The 12,676-nt window shown below is 35.1% G+C and overlaps 1 non-coding gene across 1 annotated transcript; it reads right to left on the bottom strand.

Moving 5' to 3' along the window:
- Positions 1 to 7,723: 7,723 nt before the first annotated feature.
- LOC131250356 (small nucleolar RNA R71) lies at positions 7,724 to 7,830 on the bottom strand. Its single transcript, XR_009173278.1, has one exon. It is a non-coding gene; the product is annotated as a small nucleolar RNA R71 (small nucleolar RNA).
- Between the last annotated feature and the right edge of the window lie 4,846 nt (positions 7,831 to 12,676).

Below are 12,676 nucleotides of genomic sequence, written 5' to 3'. Positions count from 1 at the left end.
GGAGCCCATCATCTACGCCACGATTGTTTATATGTAAGATCCACACTGTCCAATCCATCTTGCCATCTCATTATAAGCAGGCCATACAAATAACGGGCAGATCCTAATCTCAGGCGGGTCATACGCATGAAACACTTACTCTTATAATTGGAAAATTTTTACAGGCTCACCATAATGTACCAATTGTATCCAGGCAGTCCATCCGCTTATCCAGATTATTTTAGTGTAGCAGCCCCACAGCCAGGCCGATCCAGGTCCTATATGGGCTACACCACACAAAACAGTGTTGATTTAATGATCACCGTTGGAACCCTCCTAGGCCCACCCTGTTGCCGCGTGCGTGTGGTGTATTTACACCTTCCATTATTCAAACCCTCAGTGATGTTAATTGTCATCTCACTTGCTTACAAGGTCACATATACTACGGTGAAGGGAAATCACAAATATCAATATATTCCAACTCGTTGTTCGTCCTAATTTGGTGTGTGCCCTATACATCCATACCGTTCACACGTGGTCCACCTTGATGTATACAAGTTAACCATTGCTTCCACCCGTTGTGAACCCTTGGTAATGTTCACGTGCAAACTCTTATATTGGCAGAACTACTTTGAAGTGGGATCCACTGCATTGTACGAGTTACACCTACGCAACCCTAGCCTACCTTAATCGTATTTATTGTATATCTGAGCCATTCAGTACCTTTAGACCACTATGATGTAATAAGTGTTACCCATGCCATCCCAACCATTGTAGACCTACCGTGATTATTATTTGCAATCTAACCTATTGATGACCCACTGGGAGATGGAGTACTCCTCTGTATTGTATGAATTTTATCCATGCCATCTATCTTATGGCCGTTTGACACATGTATGGTATATTACCACCGCCCATCATGCAAGACGCATTTGATGCATAATGTATGACCTGAGTAAGCCCAACAAGGTGTACCAATAATGACTAAGGGCTAACTGAGGTGTTTGAGTTTACAATATGCTTAGCAACACCTCGAATGCCAAGTACTTGAACATATATCATACTCATGCATTAGGCCAAATGTTGGCCCATTTAATTGAAGATTTCTGTGAATAATAAAGATCATTAATGACTTCACTTAGGCATTAGGGTGGTGGGCCCATTAGGCATAGGACACACTTAGAATAAAGTCATGTAGGCCCAATAGTAGAAACTGTATCTAGCCGAAGCCCCACTATTAATGGAATATTTGCCTTGCAGTAAATGAGATGCGATTCTAGATGCAAATAGTGCATGTGATTGTGATAATTATTGATGATAGCAATGGTGTTGATAAGTATGGATTAATAGTGGCATGCCATGTGATACTTTGTACATGTTGATGTTGATCATACTCATGCATCATAAAATAATGATATGTGAATCTATGCCAAAGTAAGTCAATCAATGCATAAGATATAACCTTTGCAATTAGATCGCATTGACTATGGAATTGATAAAGCTGATAGTGGCACATGACAAGTATATATGAAATTTCTAGCTTAATCGTTTAAGCAAATCCTAAACACATGGCATTACACGCATACTACGTGCACTTAAACATATGCCTTAGCATGAATGCTTGAATTTATCTATGTATCATGACATACTTGATGATGGAGATACTATAGTTGTACTGTATAACATGAATTGGATCTTGATAATTAAATCTAGATCTATAATGATGACATGGATTATTCCTAAAAAGTGACGGGACACCAAAAATATGAAAATAGTAGAGGATGGCGTGCCTATTGGGTTAAAAATTCCCAAACTCCGATGCTAGTTAGAGATGCCTTTCAATTCTGACATTTCATGGCAAAATGCCCAAGTTTTTCACAAATATAGCAATCAACGTTTCTTCTACTTTTTATTTTTGTGGATTTTTTTTTTCTTATTTACATTTCCATTATTTGGTTTTTGGTGATTTTTATTTAATTTTAGAAAGATGTGCCTTAGTAATAGATTATAATTCGAGTCTCTATTTCTAGGTTCCTCTTTTATCTAAACACGAAGAATGAGATCATCCGGATTCATTTCTTTTCTCTTATGTTGACGAGAAACTTTTGCATTCTTTTCACAAAAGGTGGAAGTTTTTCAATAATTACTGCAGATTGGAAAGCCTTGTCTATTATCATTACTTTGGATAGAATTTCATATGCTATCTTGCACGAATCATGAACTTTATGTATAACTTGTTTATTATCGGTTTTTTTGAAGTCTATATAATGATTATCAATGTATTTTTTATTATTTATTATTTGTTATTTATTTTTATTCCTCATCTTCATTTTTAAATTTCTTCTCTATGTTCTCCCATAATTCCATATATGAAGTATGATGACAATTTATGTTATGGTTTTTATTACTCATCGTACTTAGAATGTGATTACAACATAGGTAATTATCTTCTTCCCATTCATAATGACCAAAGGAAGTGGCAGGTTTGTATATATCAGAAGATGGAACTAATTTTTAATGACATAAATCAATTTTAGAGTTGTCAAATAAAATTTCATTTTCTGATGTTGTCTTTTAAAATATTTTCCATCAAATATTTTTATTTTATGATTTTCTGACATAATTAATGCCATTAAATCAAAATAATATAAGTAGCAATATATATGTCTTTAAAATATTGAAAGTAATATGAATCTAAACTTGATGGACTAAATATTGAAAGAAACTGGCTTTAGAAATTGCAATATTATTGTGTAATTAAAAAAAGATAGAAAAAAATTATAATTAAAGAAATTAAAATAAATATAAAACTAAAAGAGCTGAGGAACCTTACAGAAACGTTGTCTTAGAGATAAGGCCCCATTATAGATTTGGAATGATCTTAGAGAATAAAAACTTTAAATTTAGTGCATTCTCGATTTAGACTCCATGCACGTAACTTTATATATATATATATATATATATATATATATATATATATATATATATATATATATATATATCATGCTCCCCTGCGCACCTACGGACGTGCGCACCTTTGTACACGTGCTATGGGTGTCTAATCTAAACGGTCCATGTGATGCGGAATCCCATAAAATCCCATGTGACAAATTTTCACCTAGATCTAATTTTCTGGTGGGCCATAACAAAGAGAAACGCAAATCAAGGGAGGAAACTGTTTTCATTTTTCATAGCCCATCAAAGTCTTAGATCAAAGTAAAACTTAGACTCGGGGGGTTTCAGGAGGTGCTGCTTCACATGAACGGTTCAGATTTTGGATCCACATCACGTATGATGGGTTCTCAAAAAAGTTTGTACGTAGTACGTACGAACTGGTTCGCAGGTGAGCGTTTCCGTGTGTGTGTGTGTGTGTGTATATATATATATATATATATATATATATATATATATATATATATATAAAAAATAAAGAAATTAAAAAAGGAAAAAGAAATTAGGTTCCTATATTTCTCTAATGCAATAATGTAATTTCAAAAAAGGGTTGCTGTATCTCTTAAAAAGCCTATGAAGTGGAGGGAATTTAACTTGAATTTCAATTTTGAAATTTGAAATTTGAGAGGCATTGTAGAATTTGGTCAATATGACACGTGGCACGAGGAGGCTAGTTGCATGGATAACATTTGGTGTTCTTAAGACATAAAAAATTGAACTGGAATTTAAATTTAATTTTTTTAAATAAAAAATAAAAGTCTGAACTGAAGTCCCGACCCACATGTACACATCCTGCCTACTGTTCGGTGCGCCCATGTGGTAAATAAAGCAACCCAATCCCCCACTCATCGTCTCCACTAGAAAGTTTGCTTCGGGACAAGGATATCTTATAAGGCCTAATTTTTTCATACTCCCATTCGATGTGAGACAAGTAAAAAGACAAAAACGGAAAGATAATGCCATAAAAGATGAAAGCATGGAAGATGAAAAGCTTCTCAATTTTGTTTTCTTTTAAAAATTACTACTTTAACTAACAATTTCTTCTTTGAAACACAATGATTTAGTGCTACTTTTAAATTTTAGTTATTAAGAACTCTATCTCCACACACATGTACGACATCTAACCATTCATTCATTGTCCTTTATGTGGATGGACTTATGTCAAAAAAGAAATGTACGATGGAGGACGAATGAAAAGCCTGATCTTCTCTCGCCCGTGGTTCAAAAAATCTATGACTTGACTCATAACTTCATTAGGTCAACTTAACTGGATCACTGTTCAAACATATGTTACGGTTCTTCATGACTAGAAAATGTCAAGAAATTGCAGCGTGGATACCATCTTTTTAGTGAAGAAAATTTTGGTCATGCAAAAATTTTGAAATAATAATAATAAGATTTATACTTATATATATATATATATATATATATATATATATATATATAAAGACAAAAAAAAAAAAAAAGAAGGAAAGATAATGCCATAAAAGATAAAGGCATAGAAGATGAAAAGCTTCTCAATTTTTTATTTTTTATTTTTTATTCCTTTTAAAAATTACTATTGGTGATGCTGAAATTTGGTTATTCTTGTTAGATTGTCTGAAATTACAGTAAGACCGCTACTATTAAAGTAGGGATGTATGTCCAAGTATCCAAGAGGGGGGTGAATATGACTTTTAAAAGCTTTAAGCATACTAAACTATAAATTCAGCCAATTTAAATCAAGTAAGATTATCAAGAAACCATTCATATTCAAAATTTAAGATAGCGAGAAGTATGAGTGCTGAATTTTATCAAACATATATTATGCATAAAGTAAATATTTCAACGGTTAATACATATGAGCAAGAGCAATCATCACAAATATAACAATATATAGTGGTTCGGCTAGATGCCTACTCCACTCCCGGCTAACGCACTCTACCCTAGAGTGTACCGGATTTTACAATTCAATGGTTTTAAATCAGGTTAACCATAAATCTTTACAACCTACACAAGGTATGAACTAGGTGCCTACACAAGGTAAATCTAAATGCCTACACAAGGAAAATACATGTCTACACAAGGCAATAAGTCTTACATAAGGATACTATACGTATTCTCCAGTCGGAGGTCGTTGAGGGTCAAATATTGCATATTATCCCCCATTTATATCTTGGTTTATGAACATAATAATATTTAATGTTTTATTTTACTCATGTTTATGTTGCAAGGTGAATTTAAGAGCTTGAATTGAAAAGGGTAATAAAAGTATGGATTTGATGCTTAAGAATCACCAAGGCAAGGGATGGATCTTAGGAGACCAAGATTGAAGAATTCACATGCCAAACATTCAAGAAAACCAACTAAGGAATGAAGAGAATCAAATATTTAAAGTGAAAAAAAAAATCCTGAAATTGTCCTGAAAACAAACATATTCCTGAAATTGTTATGAAAAAGCATATTTTGAAACTCTGGGTCATTCCGTAAAATTATGTAAAGTAAAGTATATTTTGAAAAACTGCGTAGAGTGAAGTTTATTTTAGTAAATTGCATAAATTTGAGGCGGTTTCTAAAGTTTTCTAACTAGGTGCAAAAGTTGGAATTCCACAATTATAAATAGGACTCCTTATGATACTCCAAGGCATCTTCTAGGGTTTAAGGAGTAGAGCAAAAGGGTGGAGAAGCCGTCGCCAAGAGTTTTTTTTCTTCTTTCTTAGTTGTTTTAATGTTTTTCTTAAGAAACTTTGGTCCAATCATGTCTATGGTTGGCTAAACCTCTTAGCTAGGGCAAAGAGGTGAAGCTTGTAGCATGACAGGATGTTTTTATTGCTTTGATTCATGTTTATATTAAACTCAATGGATTCTAATTTGATTTAAGAAATACTTTCAGTTTTTAATTGTTTATTGTGACTCAAATTATAGTAGATCTACAATAACTTTGAGTATCTTCTTTTCCTGATTTAAGATTGTGAAATTAGTAAGTCGTGTTGTTCATCATCGTCCCTTGGGCATGGTAGGGTGATGAAATCCTTTCTAATTTTCACATTTATCCTGCTTTGAGATTATGAGATTGGTAAATTCTGTTGTTTGCCATTGTCTCCTGGGCATGGTTTGGTGATGGAATCCCTGCCAATTATCATTGTTCTCCTTCATTGAAAATTAGGTCAATGAAAGTTAAGATTTGGTTTTATTGATATATTTTTCAATTGTATAGGATAAGACTGCAATTCTAATTGTGTTACTTGAATCAAGTAAGAGGGCTTCTTGATCACTACAAGTGGATCCTTGGCACCCTAGTTCCCACCTTTAAATTCTTAGTTTTAATTACTTAATTAATAATTACTCTCTCAAATACTTTAGAATTAGTTTCACATCTTCTTCTAGTTCTACTTTTAGTTAATTTTAGAAACATCCAAGTTTCAGTCCCTGTGGATTCGACCTCAGTCTTATTGAGATTATTACTATATTACGACCCTACACTTAGGGTTGTGAACAAGTTTTTGATGTCGTTGTCAGGACTAATGGTTGCATTTTTCTAAGATTAACTAGTTTTGGAATTAGTTTAAGATTATGGTTTTTCTACTTTCTATTTTTAGGTTAGGGTTTTTTCTGAATTATTTTAGAAATTAACTTAGCTTTCTATTTCTATGTTTAGAAACTTTCCTTTTCTGTTTTTAGAAACTAATTCACTTTCTAATTCTAAGATAGAAACTTTCTTAATTTGTTTTTAGAAACTAATTTTTAGAAACTTTCTTATCTGTTTTTAGAAACTAATTCACTTTTTAATTCTAAGATAGAAACTTTCCTAATTTGTTTTTAGAAAATAATTTTTAGAAACTTATCTGTTTTTAGAAACTAATTTCCTTTCATTTTTCTTTTTTAGAAACTAGTTTACTTTCCTTTTTCTTTTTTAGAAACTTAGTTGCTTTCTTAGTTTTTTTTTTTAAAAAGAAACTAACTCACTTTCCTTTTTCTAGGTTTAAAAACTTTGGTAATTTGTTTTTAGAAAATTTTCTAATTTGTTTTTAGAAACTAACTCATCTTTCTATTTTATAAATTGTCTATTTCACTTTTTAGATACTAATTCACTTTCCTTTTTCTTTTGCAAGATCCTAACATAAAAACTTCTAATTTGGTAACTTCTTTCTAATTCTCTCTTTTTATATTTCTAGATTTTCATTTCCCTTTATCTTTTTAGGTTTAGGTTAGATTCTGAAATTGAGGGCTAAGAGTGTTTCATGCCCAAGTGGGTCCATGACAATACTCGACGTCTCTTGAGTGAAGGAGGATTGGTTGAGGGGTTATCTATCCATCATAAGATTAGACACCACTCGAGATCCACAGTGTTAACCGAAGTTATGGTTGTAAATCAACTGGCCAATTAACCTCTAAATCCACCCCAACCTAGGGTGAAGGAAGCCCGGGATGAGAACGAGGTGCATTGAGCACCCCCACCTCGTATTTTACGAGACTATTTACAAACGGCGGAAGTGAACACCCCTTCCTGTATGATTTTTCCAGAAAATACAGGAAACATAGATATCAAGCCAGGAGTGATCCAACTCCTTCCAAAGTTCCTTAGGCTTGAATATAAAAAAATTATTTACACTTGAAAGAGTTTGATAAGATCATAGCCACTTTATACTTTCCTAATGTGTATAAGGACACAATTCGGCTGAAAATCTTCCCTTTCTCCCTGAGAAAAAAGGCTAAGACGTGGTTACATTCACTATGTTCACGATCTATTAGCAGATGGAATGACATGACAAAAGAGTTCATAAATAAATTCTTGCCATATCATAAAATGAACACCATCAGAAAGTTGATCATGAACTTCGCCCAAAGGGAAGATGAAATATTCTTCCAATGTTGGGAGTGGTTCAAGGATCTCGTCAGTTCATGCCCACAACATGGTTTTGAAATGTGGTGCATAACAAATTTTTTCCATGAAGGACTGACATCTTACATATGCCAATTTTTCGAGACAATGTGCAATGGGAAATTCCTGAACAAAGATGTTGAAGAAGTGTGAGATTACTTTAATAAACTTGCCGAAACCGCACAATCATGGGACATCTCCCTAAGAATGAGCATCACATCTAAGCCTACTTAATCAAAGGAGAGAGGTGAAATATATCTTTTGAAAGAGGAAGATGATATCAACGCTAAAGTGGCTAGTCTCACAAGAAAACTCGAGGCCATGGAACTTAGGAAGGATAAGGATAAGGATAAGGAAGTTATCTGTTGTATTTGTACTTGTAACATTCATACAACTAAAAATTGCTCAACAATACCTGCGTTTCAAGAAATATTGAATGAGCAATCAAATGCTGTAAACAACTACCAAAGGCCTTTCAAGGCACTTACTTCGAATACATATAACTCCAACTGGAGAAATCATCCGAATTTCAGTTAAAGGAACAGACAATCTGTTACACCTCAAGGAATCCCTAATCAATTCTTAAATCAAGGGAAACCTTAAGAGGAATTGGTTCAAAATCCTCAAGAGCTCATCCAACAAAGTACTATTCAAGCCTTACAAGAACTCACAAAGGCTATACAAAGTATATACTCACGCATTACGGTTATGGAGAAAGGGATGCTTTCAACCCAACCTATCCCCAATCCTAAACCGCAATACGGAGTTAGTGAACCAAGCTCTTCAAATCTAATAGAACAAACAAAGTCTATCACCACTCTTAGGAGTGGGAAGATAATTGATAAATTTAATCTGGTAAGGGCTAAGAAGCCTAAGGACCCAGATGTAGATGAGACTGATAGACCTATCAATGCTCCACGTGAGGTAGAACCAGAACTTCAAAGCAAACCAATTGCTCCATTTCCCCAATGGTTGATAGCACCAAAATCTCTTTCTAACTCTCAGGATATTCTAGATGTACTTAAGCAAGTGAAGGTCAACATTCCTTTATTAGATGTTGTAAAATAGATACCTTCATATGCCAAATGTCTGAAAGATTTATGTATGACCAAAAGACGGCAAAACATTCAAAAGAAAATCTTCTTAACAGAAAAAGAGTGCCATCCTAAAGCCAGATGTGCCATAAAAGTACAAAGATCCTGATAGCCTAACTATCGCCTGTGTAATTGGGAATTACTGGATTGAGCATGCGTTTCTTGACTTAGGAGCGAGCGTAAATCTGATCCCATACTAGGTCTATGAACAACTAGGTATAGGTGAATTAAAACCCACCTGGACTACATTACAATTGCTCGATCGATCAATTCGTATGCCGAGAGGGATAATTGAGGATGTGTTGGTCTAGGTCGACAAATTCTACTATCAAGTAGATTTTATCATCTAAGATACTCAACCCATAGTGGATATGAGAACTCAAATTCTTGTCATCCTTGGTCGCCCATTCCTTGCTATATCAAATGTAATCATCAATTATAGGAATGGAGTCATGAATTTTTCTTTTGGGAATATAACATTAGAGCTCAATATCTTTTTTAATATGAGCAAACAGGCAGAGGATGATGATGATGCCCACGATGTTAACTTAACTGATTCTTTCGTGAAAGATGAAACTCTGATGACCTTATCCTTTGACCCTCTAATGACGTGTTTGGCCCACTCTCATGATTTAGATGATGATATGATTTCATGATTTAGATGATGATATGATTAGGGAGATGTGTGTCATGCTGGATACTATGTCGGTACTTAAAGTTAACTAGTGGAGGCCACAATTTGAAGAATTACCCCAAACCAATATAGTGCCTCTACCATCTAACCTCAAGGCACCAAAGCTTGACCTAAAACTTTTGCCCTCTGATTTGAAATATGCCTATTTAGGTCAAGATGAGACATACCTGATGGTGATTTCTTTCCACCTTGAACAAGAACAAGGGAGTATGCTTATTTCTACTCTCATTGAGCACAAAGGAGCTCTTAGATGGTCAATTGCAGACCTCAAGGGAATTGACCCTTTGATTTGTACTCACCACATTTATCTAAAGGATAATGTGAAGACCTCTTGGCAACCACAATATAGATTAAATCCAAATATGAAGGAAGTGGTTAAGGTCGAGGTTCTTAAGCTATTGGATGTGGGTATCATATACCCTTTATCTGATATCCAATAGGTGAGTCCAACTTAGGTGGTTCCTAAGAAGTCCGAAATCACCATTGTAGCCAATGCCGACAATGAACTCGTGCCAACTAGAGTTACTACTGGTTGGAGAATGTGCATTGACTATAGGAAATTGAATACCATCACAAGGAAGGACTACTTTCCTTTGCCCTTTATTAATCAAATCTTGGAAAGGCTGGCTGGTCATTCCTATTACTGTTTTCTTGACGGATATTTGAGCTACAACCAGATAGAGATAGCCCTTGACAATCAGGAAAAGACCACAATCACATATCCCTTTGGCACCTTTATTTACCGAAGGATGCCATTTGGACTGTGTAATGCCCCTGCCACTTTTCAGCGATGCATGATGAGTATTTTTTCTGACATGGCGGGACAATATTTAGAGGTCATCATGAATAACTTCTCTGTCTTTGGTCCTTCCTTCAACAATTGTTTGGAGAATCTTAAATGTGTGCTAAGCAATGTGAGGAAAATAATTTAGTATTAAATTGGGAGAAGTGCCATTTCATGGTTCGTAAGGCGATTGTCGTTGGACATATCATCTCGTCCAAATGTAGATTAAATCCAAATATGAAGGAAGTGGTTAAGGTCGAGGTTCTTAAGCTATTGGATGTGGGTATCATATACCCTTTATCTGATATCCAATAGGTGAGTCCAACTTAGGTGGTTCCTAAGAAGTCCGAAATCACCATTGTAGCCAATGCCGACAATGAACTCGTGCCAACTAGAGTTACTACTGGTTGGAGAATGTGCATTGACTATAGGAAATTGAATACCATCACAAGGAAGGACTACTTTCCTTTGCCCTTTATTGATCAAATCTTGGAAAGGCTGGCTGGTCATTCCTATTACTGTTTTCTTGACGGATATTTGAGCTACAACCAGATAGAGATAGCCCTTGACAATCAGGAAAAGACCACAATCACATATCCCTTTGGCACATTTATTTACCGAAGGATGCCATTTGGACTGTGTAATACCCCTGCCACTTTTCAGCGATGCATGATGAGTATTTTTTCTGACATGGTGGGACAATATTTAGAGGTCATCATGAATAACTTCTCTGTCTTTGGTCCTTCCTTCAACAATTGTTTGGAGAATCTTAAATATGTGCTAAGCAATGTGAGGAAAATAATTTAGTATTAAATTGGGAGAAGTGCCATTTCATGGTTCGTAAGGCGATTGTCGTTGGACATATCATCTCGTCCAAATGAATTAAGGTAAATAAGGTTAAGATTAATCTTATCTCTAACTTACCTCCACCCAAGAACATATGAGACGTGCGATCCTTTTTAGGACACACTGGATTTTACAAGAGATTCATGAAGAACTTTAGTCACCTCACTCATCCTTTATGCAATCTACTTCAGAATGATGTACTATATGAGTGGATTGAGCAATGTCAGGAAGCTTTTTCTAAGCTTAAGAGCATGTTAACCACTGCACCTATCATGCAGCCACCTAATTAGAGCATTCCTTTTGAAATTATGTGTGATGTGTCCGATTATATTCTTGGGGTAGTGTTAGGCCAGAGAAAAGAGAAGAAGCCCTATGTTATACACTACGCAAGTAGAACTCTAAATCCTGCCTAAGTGAATTACTTAACTACAGAGAAGGAACTCTTAGCTGTGGTATTCGCTTTGGACAAATTTAGGTCTTACTCGATCGGATCTAAGATTGTCATCTACACAGATCATGCGACGCTCAAGTATCTTCTTTTTTAGAATGATGCTATGCCCCACTTAATAAGATGGATCCTCCAACTCCAAGAATTTGATTTGGAAATAAAAGATAAGAAGGGAGTATAGAATGTAGTGGCTGACCATCTTTCCCGCCTTGACCTCTCTAATTCCCTTGAGACGACAAATATAAATGACATGTTCCCTAATGAATAACTGTTTAAAGTCTCCCATTCACCTTGGTTTGCGGATATTGCTAATTATCTTGTCACAAGTTTCACATCGACACATTGGACTGTGCAAGATAAGAAGAAATTTTTTACCGAGGTACGCAAATTCTTCTTGGATGATCTGTATTTGTTTAAATATTACCCAAACAAATCTTAAGGAGATGTGTGCGACCAAAGTGTCATCTCCTTCTGTCATTCTAAGACCTATTGTCAAGCCCCAAACTCAGAAACCGAGCTTACATAATTCCCGATCATCGAATCTGACGCCGACAGCCTCCATATTACCCCATTCTCAGCTCCTGGCACCCATATACCTGGTTTCGATCTTGAGATCCTATGAGGAGGATTTTCAATATAAATTTGTTTCATAATAAGCATAACCACAAGCATAACCCATGAACAATGACCAAAACATTATCACAAAATCCACTATGATAAAAAACTTTAATGTACAATGCATAAAAGGAAATATAAGATAATATCGGAACTCCAAAAGGTCGGCTGCACGCTCCTACTCCTACTCAACTACGACTGCGTCCTGGCATCACCTGTACACATTTATCATGCATAAGCTTATAGAAAGCTTAGAGGGTGGTGTAAGTATGTATGCATGGTAAGTGTGATCAGAATATAATATCAGAGTAATGTGAAAACATGCTGATAAGTCCATGAATGCTATCAACTATACCAAGGCTATGCGATGCAAGGCATGAATGCTATTTGCCGCACCAAGGCT

Source organism: Magnolia sinica, chromosome 6 (assembly GCF_029962835.1).
Source record: "Magnolia sinica isolate HGM2019 chromosome 6, MsV1, whole genome shotgun sequence".
Classification (NCBI taxonomy): Eukaryota; Viridiplantae; Streptophyta; class Magnoliopsida; order Magnoliales; family Magnoliaceae; genus Magnolia; species Magnolia sinica.
The sequence above is the reverse complement of the archived record's forward strand: the minus strand, read 5'-3'. Positions and strand labels throughout refer to the sequence as shown.